The sequence below is a fragment of the Bidens hawaiensis genome, unplaced genomic scaffold (genome assembly GCF_021521415.1).
Source record: "Bidens hawaiensis isolate Kalapana, Puna unplaced genomic scaffold, B.hawaiensis_p1.1 tig00024849_1, whole genome shotgun sequence".
In the NCBI taxonomy this organism is placed as follows: Eukaryota; Viridiplantae; Streptophyta; class Magnoliopsida; order Asterales; family Asteraceae; genus Bidens; species Bidens hawaiensis.
In genome coordinates this window covers 270,573-284,768 of record NW_027493944.1, presented here as the reverse complement: position 1 = coordinate 284,768, position 14,196 = coordinate 270,573, and the positions used below count along the sequence as shown (strand labels likewise).

The 14,196-nt window shown below is 36.8% G+C and overlaps 1 pseudogene; it reads left to right on the top strand.

Moving 5' to 3' along the window:
- Nucleotides 1-2,394: 2,394 nt before the first annotated feature.
- LOC143570228 (transcription factor bHLH62-like) lies at nucleotides 2,395-3,379 on the top strand (annotated as a pseudogene).
- The last annotated feature ends 10,817 nt before the right edge of the window (nucleotides 3,380-14,196 follow it).

Sequence of the window (14,196 nt, the reverse complement as noted above, 5' to 3'; positions counted from 1 at the left end):
AATGCGTGTATTTCTCTCTCTCTCAACTCTCAATTGTACATATTTCTGATGCAGTCGTCTTTGATCGGAACTATGCAAGTTATATTGTCTTCAGATATTGGTCTTTGATGAATTAATTCCTTCTTGATTTGGTCTATCATGAACTTGTTGTATATCGTGTTGGATCACTACCCTCCATAACTGAAATCGTATCGGGATTGTAGTCCACTTATGTATAAATCTATAGATATCCTGCATAATCATAAAGCATTTTAGGGATGGAATGTAGAAAAGGTTACGAATTACGTGTTCATAACATAACGTAATAATATTACCCGAGTAATTATTAATACATGTTCATAACATAACGTAATAATAAATATTATACATATACTCAACCTATGCTCTCAACCTGTATTATCAATCTACACTACACGTACCATAGAATATTAGCTAGCAAAATTTATTTTCTTACATCTGTATCAATCTACACCTATGTGGGACTAAAAACAATAACTCCTTAAGACACAAGTTCAATGGCTAAGATGGTAAAGGCATATGGATCAGAAATCACATTCTCAAGAGTCTTGGTTTGTTTTCTTGACAAAATTGTCCCATTTCAATTCCTTCACATCAAAATTGCACACGTGAACTCATGACAATAAAATCAATATCCGGCGTGGGTGTGTGTGTGTATATATATAAAATTGACTTTAATTATCATTATTTAGTGAGTACTTTTCTTTTTCTAAGCTACATATTTATTTTGGCTGGTTTTTATACATAAATAAAAATAAAAGTCACCAAATTTATGTTGATAAATGTTCCCATTATGAACTATGTGGCATAATGGCATATGAACCTTAAAATTATGTTGATAAAAGACCACGCGCATATTGATAATTTACTATTTTTATTACATCTTACCATAGATGTATTTGTAGCAAACCCCACATACGTGGTATAAAAGTACTTTATGTTATACATTATTCGACAGTCATTTCATATGTGTTATTTACATATCATGTTATACATTATTTTTCCACATTAGTTTGACAATCTGTTAGCAACTGGTGTCGCATCCCTCCCATCTATGCTTTTTCGATGTGCGACAGCTTACTTCATTATTATGAAACTAGCAATTTGGGAACTCAAAAAAACAAGGTTTTATATGAGATCATTCTCACAGCTTGTTGGTGTATTTAAAAGACTAGAAACGAAGTCATCTTTTCAAACAAGACGGCTTGCTTTGCAAAACTGTGGAAGATATTAAATCGTTGGGAATTTTTTGGATAAAAATTCATTCGTCTTTCAAAAATTTGATGTGGAAAGATTGGTGTAATTTTATATTGTAACCTTTTTTTCTTTTGTTCGATCTGTAACTTCTTGCTAGATGTTTTAATGAAATTTTCCGTTCTAAAAAAAATAAAAAAATTACATATAACGTATTTGAGTGACATCGATACCAAACATTTTCAAAAACTGACACCATCTCCATCTGTAAAATATCTTGGGGTCCGTGACGCAGCGGTAAAACGATATCGAAGATCGAATCACATTGATTCTAAAAATACCCGTGATGAACTTACCAAAAACCCCCAAATCCCACCCAAAGGTCAAGAAAATGAAGAGAAAATAATTATTGATAATATTCAAGTCTGTCCATCCATCTTACATCAACATCATATTAATAGACTTTCTAATACGAAATGGGTCCAAAAAAGGCCATGGGCCAAACACAAACCCAAAAATAAAAAGATTAAAACTGACAAAAAAACATAAAAAGACTCATAACTTTATTTATAAGGCGTTTTGGGCTTCGGACAAGGGCCAAACCGCCATAGGCTGTTTGCCACAATGTGCTACTCGTCTCAAGCTTCGATTTGACAGGTAATGGGCTTGAAACGGAGCTTCGTGGGCCAAGTTATGCCCATTTTCGTGGGTCACATTTGGAAGTACGATCATGGGCCTCCAAATATAACATGACACATTCTTCAATACTTGGGCCTCCATCGGTCCGTATACGGTGTATTTCAGCAAAACATAATGTGAATAAAGCTTGATGGCTATGGAAAGACTAGTTAGCCCATCAATCCCTTTCCAATCCCAAAAACTCATATCAATGGTAATGAATCCTCAAAATACACCATCTTGTGGTCCTCTTCACTTAAATTTATCAAATTGAGTGTGGAACCACAAGCTTTACCATCATGTAGTAAAATAGGAAAGCAAAAAATTTCTAAATATAGAAACCCTAGTTAGTTTGAGTTGATATTTTTGGAATGTAAATTAAGAAAACCTAATTATTGTATCAGGACCAACCAATCAACAGCTTTATGTACCATGTATCTTTTGATCTTTTTCTATGTCCTATTACATAGTTGATCAGTTTATCCTAGGAATCAAAACTCAAACATGGAACTGCCAGACAATAATATGAACAAGGAAGTTGAAAATTTTAATGAAATTATGCATACTTCTAGTGAAATTATCTTTGATCAGCATCGTCAAGTGTTTCATCCTCTTACATGTATGTCTATGCAAGATGGTACTTACACCACCGGTGATCAACCATCTGGTTCGATCTATTATGATCCTCTGAATCATTTCGCTAGAACCGAAGAAACTCATGGCCTTCAACGTGAAGGTTTTCTCATGAGGGTTGAAAGCTACATGAATCTGAATCCTCCTATGGTTAGTCCTGGATTTATTGGAGAAAATATGATAATATAAGCATTTATCTTCAATTTTCTTGATTCGGGTTCATCTATTTGCCTGATTTAAGTTTTTCTTAGCTTGTGAGTTAACTTGGTATATTGCATTTACATCTAGGGCCATGGTGGTAAAAAGAGAAAGAAAAACAATGAATCTGGAGTGGAGAGATTGAGGGAAGTTGTTCCTGTGAGAGCAAAGAGAGGTGAAGCAACTGATTTATATGCAAAAGAGAAAGCTAGTTTGGCTGAAAGGTTTGTTTCATATCTTTTATATAAAATACTTTTAACTTATTTATATGCATTATTTTTTATCCAAATTTTTTCCATGTTATTGTATTAGTTGAGATGAGAAAAAGTAAACGAAAAATTAAGACGCTTGCAAGATCTTGTGCCGGGCTGCTACAAGGTATGAAGTTATAAATTAATCTTCAAATGTTCTTCATGTTCATGTTCGAGTTCTTGTTGCAGATGATGGGAATGTCAGTGATGTTTGATGTAATAATCAACTATGTTCGATCATTGCGGAATCAGATCGAGGTAGTTAAGTTGTGTTATATATTTAAATTAGATTTAAACAATCAAATAGAAGATGAAGAAAATAACTTTTCAAGATTTATTGTTTTTTTGGTGGTTAGTTTTTGTCAATGAAACTTTCAGCAGCCATCATGTTATATGACTTCAACTAGGGGTGGCAATCTTGACTTAAACCCTTTCAAATGAGTCAATTTGAGTTATTTTAAAAGTTAAATGAGTTGGTTTGGCTAAAAGGTTTTAAATAAATGGATCAAAATGAGTCATTTGAAATTCCATCATTTTATTTTCGGGTCAAAATGGGTCGACAAGTTCAAAGAAATGGGTCGATGTGGGTTAGTGTACTAAAGAAATGTGACAAGTTTCGGATCGGAACGAGTTTTCGTACGAGACAGGTTTTGGCACGAAACGGGTTTCAGATCAGAACGGGTTCGGTTCAGGTTTCAAGTCAACACGAGTTTTCACCCGTGACGTGTTGGGTTTTGATTTCTTTTGTTTCTTTCTGGTCGATTCCGGACTCGCTTTTGTTCGTTTTTTCAGTTTTGTTTTTGTTCGGTTGAATTCTTTTAGTTTCTTTTTGATTGATTTTTTCGATTTCGATTGATGTGGTCCTGTTTTGGCTTTTTGTTTCTTTGTTTCATTTTCGTCGATTCTTTCGGTTTCGGTTCGATTCTAGTTGTTTTTTTTTATTATGTTATTATTGCAATTAAATTTAAGTAGATCTTAAGAGATTTATTATAATATGCTTACAATAACGATGAATATATGTTTCTACTCTCATCCATTTTGTTTGAACTATGTGAAAGTTTGTCTTTCATTTTGAGAGTATCTCAATGAATAGTTTCAAGAGACAATAATGAAATGTAAAAAATCACTTTATGCAAGTGTGAATTCCAAGAGTTGAGTGTCAATCTGGTTGACTATATCTCAACATAATAATGATTGTAAACGAGTAGCGGTCATTTGTTGGTAATAAATGTATTCATCAAAATGATTTGGATTAAGACTTATTCAAAGTCCATATAAGTCAATGGTGAAGCCTTGAAGATCAAAGGCAAAAGAGTTATGTTCCTTAAATGAATGAAAAAGTTATGTATGTTCTATATACAATAACTTGTGAGACTTTCCTGAATATTAAGGTTTGGGATTCTCTCATAATTTTGTCTAAAACTAAGGGTTGAATGTTTCAAAGTGATACTGTGATGGCTGTACGTGAAGAATCAGAATGATGCATCTTCTATTCACATGCTAAAGTATTGTAGTCTAAAACATGCTAGACTAACACTTGTTAATTATGGTGCTTTATGAAGACTAATTAACACGAAAATTTGAAGCACCAAGAATTGTGTACAGACAAATTTAAAGAACTTTTCATTCAATATAAGGTAACAATACAACTTATGAGGATCTTGAGAAGACCTCAACTTTCTAGGGTTTCCTTAGAGAGTGATTTAGAATCCTTTTAAGTTGGTGATGTTTGATAACAAACTTTTGACAAGTGTTACTTTATTAGTAAGCAATGATGAACTCATTGATACAAAGACATGGTCTTGTTCAAATCATGAGTGTCAAGTTGTCTTCATAAGTAAAGTTAAACAAACTTTATCAAAATGTAAGAAATGTGGGGGAAGCCATTTAAGAAACTACTATTTAAAAGTGTGTAGAAATGTTAATTGATATAATTTATCAAACTTGTGTAGAAAGGAAGAACCTTTCTTTACCCCATTATGTCCAATAGCACTTAAATGTGGAGGTGTCATGCATTTTAACTTGGAAGGTTTAGCAATGTGGTTTATTGTAATCCAATCTAACATTGCAAACACACGACTTAGTGGAGGACAAAAAGGTCATAGTGCATAATGGAGATGTGTTTGCCTTGATGATAAGTGTATCTTACAAGACAAATATTATAACCAGATTCAGGTGGCCACTGAGGTTATAGTCTTAGAAAGTTGACAATAGGAAAAATTAACTTATAAGTTAATAATACATCTCGACAACTGGTCTCAACTGCACAAGTTATCTGTAGTGACTAGACAGAGTCAAAGATAATGTTATGGATCCAACAATCTGAGGGTTTATTGGAGATCAAGTTGTGGAATGAGACTAAAGCCCATCAAAAAGGGTATATAAAGGAAAACCTGACTTAGTTGATTGAAGATCCCAATATCTGAGTTCAATAGGACAGCCTAATTATATATCTAAGGTGGTCATTGTGGGGGCATATCTTATGTATAAGCTGACACATAAGCTAATATCTATATCCTCCTAAATTAAAAATGGGAGTCTAAGTACTTCCTGGTCCTTTCCTATAACAACAGTGACATTTTGTGAGGCTAAGCATCATGTATGGTTAATGATTTATAACCTTAATGCTTTTAATGATTTATGGATAATCACCTATGTGAAAGAGAAGTGTGGTCGCTTCAAATGAAATTGTCGGGTGCGCAATTCCTAGAGCTTTCATAGAACCAGGTTAGTGTTCCAGGACCATAATGGACACGACAATGAGGGGATGTGCCCAGCTAGGGAGAGTATTGTGTGAAATGTATCGACGTTTACACAAATGGGGGTTTGTTCAAGGAAACCACGTCTACTAACCGCTAGGAGCCTAAGTGTACTTCACAAAAGAAGGTTCAAAGCTAACAACTACCTATCCCGCAATACTCAACTGTCGAGGTTACATTGGATATTTTGAGTGTTTTGATCAATCTCCATTCATGTGGGGAATTATTGGAAAATTGAATAATATGAATGGAACTTTAATAAATTATTAATATTAAATTCTTTATGTCACTTGTTTGATATATTAGAATTTATATTAATATTAAATTCTTCATATGATGAAAAACTCTTTAGTAGAGCTCTTTATGACTTTGATTAGTTTTAATTACACTATATGTCTCTAATTAAATTTATAATTAAGAGAGATTTTTCACCATTCATAACTCTTATAAATAATAGGCTATGTGCCTCATTTTTAAAAGGCTAGAAAAAATACAAGCTAAAAAACTTCAAGGAAAAATGCATGCATGCATGAAGAGTTATTAGTGAAGAAGAAAGCTTTGAAGAATCATGTGTTGGAAACCTATAGAGACGGGTTTCTCTACTTGATTCCTCTACCCGTTATTCTATTTTTTTCCACAAGTTCTAACACTACAATTTACCCAATGTAGCCTCGGGCACGTGGACATCTATGGCAGTACCAACTGTTTTGGCTGTTGTACCCTGGGAGACAGACATGTTGTCTTATGTAGAGGCGCGGAATCTGTTTTAAGGGAAGCATGTTAAACATGTGTCTCGACCTCAACCGTCAAATTTAGTTTGTTCATTATTGCAGTCAAGAGACTATTAGAAGACCTTGTTGTGGAAAAAGTTGAAATTAAGTTATTGTCAAGAAGATTACAAGAAGATGTTGTGGCAAAATAATTTGAAGACTTATATCATTTGAAGAGCTTGCTTGGAATCATTTAACATAATTTTTATATTCTCTCATTAATTATTTTAGTTTGTATTACGGTATATGTACTACTTATTTTCATGTTAATAACGAGAGTATCGTTATTACTAGTGTTAATTTTAATATAAAAAGTGACCCATATTCCTACAGTAACATCTTTAACCCTTGATTTCATGCACTTCTTCTGTATAATTCGTACAAATTATATCATAAAAGCAACTCTTAGAGAATTAACATCTTCGTGTCTATAATTTAACTAGAGAACACCTTTTTCTTTAAATTTCGTTTACATTTTTAATAGATGCCCAAAACAGACACACCATCAAAATAAAAATGGGTACTTGGGACCATCAGACACAAATTAGCCTAAAATTGCGGTGGAAAAAATATATGTGGGTAATTCTATTTTACGACTGTTTCGGTCAAAAATTAACAAAGTAACTTTTGATCAAATTAGTTCGTGAGGTAGAGTGCTTGATGGTAAAACGAATGAATACAGCGATTTGATTACGAGGGAAAAAGCCCTTGATTATGATAATCTCCGACACAAAAAACCCCCGGACGGTGAAAACTATCACCGTCACTTTTATTAATAGTAAAAGGGTGGTTACAACTGGTGGAGCTGATATAATATCGAGTGCTAAGTGTTACAGTAATTGCTAATAAACAAGTGTAGTGTGTGTTCTAAATGTATCTATCAGCTCGTTTAAATAAGAAAAAGTTACAACTGAAATCCAGAATAATCCGGAAACCCTAGACTAATTCTTCCATAATCCGTTGCTTGCCCACGTTCAAGTTGACGAAGTTCAAGCACTAGCTGTTGTAAACCCACATTCATATTAGCATATTTAACACGTGGTCTTATCTGTAAAACAAATAAAAATAATATAGGACAATTTAATTAGTCAAATATCATCCTCGGAATATTAGCGTTGACAGGATAGCTAAGAATCTTTGAATCGTAGCTCATCATGAGGATAAAAAATCTACACCCAACAATTGCCCCCAATTTTTACAGATAACGCGTGACAGCTGTAAAAATTTCAAATTTCAAAAAGTAAAAATATCTTCTGTTATTTGAAAGGACATGCACACGGATTGAGGAGACCCTATAACCGTCCTTTTAGGTTATAGCCAAGCCATTTCCCAATCTCAAAATAATAATCTCTCCACCGGTTCATAATCAGGTTAGTTCCTCTCTCTTGTCTTCTTAATTTTTTGAAATTTTTCTTCCGATTCGAACAATAATGAGGAAGAGAACCCCTGGAGCGCCCAATCCTTTCTCCTTCGTAACCTCGGAAGATTTCGTTGACCAAGCTCACATCCCCGCCATCGATGAAGACCAGTGTCTTTTTAGATATCTTGACATTAGATTTCTAAAAGACTCAGGCTTGTTACCTGCTGAAGCCATTATTAGACCATATGATCCTAAAGTCAAGGCTAACTTCTCCTCTAAAACCTGGGTTTGCTTTTTTCCATTACCCCTTTTCGATCGGCCTTTCATATCCGTTTTCTCCGCTTATCAAGGAGTTCTTTGATGTCACCGGATTCTCTTACTCCCAAGTCATGCCAATGGTGTGGAGAATCTTGGCCACCGTAGATCGATTGAATAAAACCCATGGGTTGTCGATAGGTGTACCTGAGATAGCCGCAACCTATAATCTTCGTACACACGGGTCTTTCCGCTACTGCCTTCAATCCAAATCCAGCCGTCTTTATATGGTTCCCAATGTGTCCGGTAGTGACCCTGATTGGAAGAAAAAAATTCTTTTTCGTCCGTCGCGACTCTATTCCCGACGGAATGAGCTTGCCTATTAAAAGGGTTCACAAGGGTAGGAAATTCTTAGCATAGAATCTCTTTTTGCAAATTATTTGTGTTAATACGGTTTCTTTTTTGGCAGTTGTGTTTGAGGATTTGATAAGGTATAGGAATGATACGAATCGAAGGCTCAAGGCATTGTTTAAAATTCTGGCAGAAGATAGGGAATTCTGGTTAGAAGAATAAACAGGGGAAACAAGTGTGACTGCTGCGAAATCTCTTGAAAGCATGTCTTCTGGTAAGTATCTTGGGTATTTTATAGAATTCTTAGGATTTTACTTTCTTGGGAATAACTTGATAAATTATTGTGCAGAGATGCTGTCACACCCACACCTAAAGCCTAGGCGTGTGACCCAATAGTTAGTACCATGTTGTATATAAATCAGAGTTACATTTGTTTAGCGGAAGTCTTTATAAAATATAAGGATCAAAGTTGTAATTCATTTACATAAACAAAATTTGGGAATTTAAAATTCCCGAACTAGTTCAAAATATTATGTGTTTTACATTACAAAATCACCACCATTTATATATTAAGTTTTAACCAAAATACGAGCCATCGGATATATAAGTAGCACTTCGACATTCCAAGCGCTAATCTTGTTCACCTGCAAAATGTAAGAAAACATGTCAGCAACGAATGCTGGTGAACACGCTGACGTGAAAATATTTTCTTTTACTTTATTACCCCTCGAGACTACGCCTGTCTCGGCCCAACGTGGCTTAGGAATAACAAAGTCAAATAACACTTTTATAAATTCGAGTCTCTACACTAGGTCACCTCAGCAAACACCGCAGCGTTCGACTTAGTTAAGTACCCGTAAATATACACAAATGTCGTACTCCCTGCAGGAGAGCGTCCTACGACCAAGGGTGGTGTGGCGTGCCCACCGCGTAGTACCACCTATGTAAGGATCCAGACACACGTATACCACAGCCTAAGGGCTAAGCTCATACTCTTATTTATAACGGTTTTAGGAACACATAGTTCCTTGTAAACAATTTTCATATAACATGTATTTGACTTATTTGAAAACAAGTTTATAAAAGTTTGGGGGCGTATTCACCTTTTCGCTTTAGGATAGGCTTCACTCACCGTCCAAGGGTCTTTCCCTTCTTTATCTCGCACCTATAGTACGAGTATAAATATTTGTTAGTTGGATATACAATCCGGCTTAAGACCTTTAGTCTTGTTTTATACCTTGATGAACCTTTAGTTCATATATTTCATTTACTTGAAAACCTTTAGTTTAAAAGTAATTATAAACCTTTAGTTTATATAAAAACCCGGCGTTTCTTTTTCTCCAAAAAACGTAATCTTTTCTTTTTATTATTTAAGAATACTCTTATTACTTAAATAACAATTTCATAACAAAGAATATAATCATATATACTTACACACATATATATTTTTCAATTCATATTCTTATTTCTTTTCTTTGTTATGTTTGTATTTCTTTTCTTTTATCGAGGCATCGAGTATAACCTCGACTTAAGGCTCAAGCCTTTAATATAATATTATATTATATTCATTTGACATTACGCCTAACCTTGTTAGCGTTTAGAAACCCTAGGAATTCGAGCAGCACTTCTACGCCGCTTCACTTTCTCGATCAAACTTTGGCACTTCAACGATAGCACCAATATTCAACGATCGATGGCACGCCTTTCGAGAACAACACTTTTCTTGGTCGAATGTGGGTGGAGGGTGGCATGCACTTCGAGGAAACTCCGATACACAAATGAGGGAATCGGGACACGTTTATCAAAGGAAAAAAGGCACGAACTTCGAGGTAAGATAATATGGCTAGTGAGATGTTAGAGAGAGAAAGAGTTACTGAATTTTGGTGTGAAGAAGTTAGATCCCGGACTTGCTATTTATAGGCATTTTCTGGGGTCCCATCGCGGTAAGCGACCGCCTTCAGGGCACCCGTCGCGTACCGCGACGTAGCCCTGGTGACGCAGACAGTAGGTCTGCCACGTGTCGCCACGTGGCAGACGGTGTGCCACGTGTTGACACGTGGCGGACGTCGTGCCACGTGAGGCCACGTGTAGGGACACATAGCTACCGGTGTGCCACGTGTGGACACGTGGTGTGCCACGCGACTCGCTGTCAGACATCCCATCGCGGTACGCGATGGGTTTCTTTTATGATCCATCACGTAGCGCGATGGGTCAAAAATTCAGAATTTTCATTTTTAACCCTCAACTTTGGAATTTGACTATTTTAGTCCCTTAACTTTGGAAAGTTGACATTTTGAACTCGAAATTTTCACGATGTTACAGATGCCGAAGCCGAAATCTTCCTTCAGCTTAGTTGACTTTGACGATCTTATTGAGGATAAGACCGTGGTGAAACAAGAACATTCCAAGACCCTTTCCCCCAAGGTGAGAGTTCCAACGACTCGTCAAAAGAGCGTTGCGCAGAAGAAAAGGAAGGCCACCACTTCAGCCGAAACCGAGCCCTTTGCCGACATGAGTACTAGCGATGCTGTAGAGAAGTTGCAATCCCTTGCCAATTTTCTTGGGACAGTAAGTACCTTTGCTTATCTTGAAAATAGTAATCTGCAGAAAAACTTATGTTAATTTTAGGGATAACAGAAAACTGAAGGTTACCACCAGAGATCCCAAGATGCTGAATTGGCTCTAAAAGAGGCTGAGACCAAGGTTGCCGATCTTCTATATGCTGCTGAGATAAAGAACAAGCTGCTCAAAAAGAAGGACAAAGAGATTGTGGATCTCAGAGCCTCATTTGAGTTGGAGAAGACTGAGTTCATTGAAGAGGCCAAGAAGTCTGCAGCCACCAGTATCCTGGAGTCGATGCTCAAGATGTTAGAGGAGGTGCAAGAAAAGGGCTTTACGATGGATTCCTGGAATTATGCGGCTTGGAGGAAGAAGCTGAAGATGCTGAGGGGTGGGAAGGTTGAAGAAGCTGATGTGGCAGGTAACTCTGAGGTAGTTAAGGAGGCTGGTGCTAGTGAGGAGATGAAGGAGACCAAGGCTAGTGAGGTGACAGAGTCGGAGAAGAAGGAGGGTGATCATGGCGAAGGTGACAAGGCTTGAACCTGGTTTCCAGGTTGTTTTAATGTGTTTGTGATGGTTGTTTGAACAATTTTTATTTTGGTTTTGTAAGGATAATATAACATGCTTAGGATAACAGTTTGAGTGGAGGGATCCTGGTTCAGGACGAAGCCCAAACTAATTTTAATTTCCTGTTTTTGAACAATATGATGATTCGGGTGGATGGGCTCTTTTTTGAGTGAAACCTGAATCATCTCTTCCTGCACTTTTAATATTAGTAGAATAACTTTTTATGACTTATGTTGGTGTTTTATCCTCGTTTATGTTACTGAATCCTCACAATAAAGTTGATTTCATTAGAATTTAGAAATCTAGGTGAGTTTCTTGAAAAATTAGGTCTAATTCAAATGAACCAACATAAAGTCATAAAATTCATTTTGTAAGTAAGGCAAGTAGTAGGAAATAAAGAATATTCACGAATAGGAAGTCATACCAGAATTATATAGCAACCAACTTTGAAAAGGTATAGACCATTTCACCCTTGTAACAAGATTACCTTTTAGGACGTTCCACCAATCATAAGGATATACTGATAGACCTGCAATATTATCCTGAAAATTATTTCAGAAATTCTGGCGACAAGGCCCAAATAAACTGGCGACAAGGCCTATTTATACTGGCGACAAGGCCTAAACTGGCGACAAGGCCTATTAAAACTGGCGACAAGGCCTAAACTGGCGACAAGGCCCTTAGAAGAGGTGAAAACCCCATAAACCTTAAGAATAAACTGGCGACAAGGCCCTTTAGAAGAGGTGAAAACCCCTTAAACCTTAGGAAATGGTACGTCTACCATAAACTTGAGATTCAAACCAATAGCTGAGGATAATGAGGTAACAAGTCACTATATTTCATGTGCTGGCCCCGTCTCTCAAACTATGGTCGAATAAACGTGCGCTACAGGCGATCTTAAGAAGAGGTGAAAACCCCTTAAACCTTAGAAGGAATTGAATAATACCTTAACTGGCAACAAAGGCCGAAGAAACTGGCGACAAGGCCCAAAAAGACTGGTGACAAGGCCTATTTAAACTGGCGACAAGGCCTAAACTGGCGACAATGCCTAAACTGGCGACAAGGCCCTTAGAAGAGGTGAAAACCCCTTAAACCTTAGGAATAAACTGGCGACAAGGCCCTTTAGAAGAGGTGAAAACCCCTTAAACCTTAGGAAATGGTACGTCTACCTTAAACTTGAGATTCAAACCAATAGCTGAGGATAACGAGGTAACAAGTCACTATATTTCATGTGCCGGCCCCGTCTCTCAAACTATGGCCGAATAAACGTGCGCTACAAGCGATCTTAAGAAGAGGTGAAAACCCCTTAAACCTTAGAAGGCATTGAATAATACCTTAACTGGCGACAAAGGCCGAAGAAACTGGCGAAAAGGCCCAAAAGACTGGAGACAAGGCCCAAATATACTGGCGACAAGGCCCAAAAATACTTCATCCCATGTGGGGATACCACATGTCTTCAGGCTACAAAACAGTCAAACCTAAGTGAGGGGTGGGTGTTAGCCTTGCTAACACCCCTCTGATGCTTAAGTCAGTATCATGATAAAAGAATAGTAATATTGAAAATGAATAAAAATAGAAATTTGAATACATACCTTAGCTGTTTAACATTACTGTTAAATTATCCTGGGGATAGAAGTCTTACATAAAATATTTTTTGAGGTGGATAGCGTTCCAAGCCCTTGGCAGTGAGTCACCATCCAAAGTGGACAATCTGTATGCCCCCTTTCCTGCTTCTGACTCAATCAAGTAAGGACCTTCCCATTTTGGTGCGAGCTTTCCATCTGCAGGATTTGTAGTATTCTGAAAGGCTTTTCAGAGAACCAAATCCCCTTCTTGAAATCTACGAACCCTGATATTCTTGTTGTAGGACTTTGCTATCTTCTGCTGATAAGAGGTCATTCTGATCTTTGCTAAATCCCTGAGTTGTTCTACTGCATCTAGATCTTCAAGTAGACTTTGAGTGTTATCTTCGGGATTTTGATGACTGACTCTAGCTGTAGGGATAACCATTTCTGTCGGGATAATTGCTTCATCTCCAAATACCAATGAGAAAGGAGTCTGACCAGTAGCATTCTTTGAAGTGGTCCTATCTGCCCAAAGAACAAAAGGTAGTTCTTCGGCCCACTTTCCTTTCTTAGACCCCAAATTTTTCTTCAGGTTATTGATAATGATTTTGTTGCTTGATTCGGCCTGTTCGTTAGCCTGAGGATAGACAGGTGTTGAAGTGATCATTTTGATTCCCCAACTGGCACAGAAGTTAGTTGTTCTCTTGCCGATGAACTACGAGCCATTGTCACACACTATCTCTGTCGGAATTCAAAATCTTGTCAGGATATTGCGCTTGATGAATGAGATAACTTCTTTCTATCTGACTTGAACAAAAGATTCAGCCTCGATCCACTTCGAGAAATAGTCTGTCATTGCCAGCATAAAGACTTTTCCTCCCGGAGCTCTTGGTAGCTTTCTCACGATATCCATACCCCACTTCATGAAAGGCCAAGGGGATATAATAGGATACAAGGGTTCCACTGGCTGGTGCAAAATGTTGCTATGTCTCTAGCATGCATCACATTTCTGGGAATAACTCATAGCATCTCTCTTCA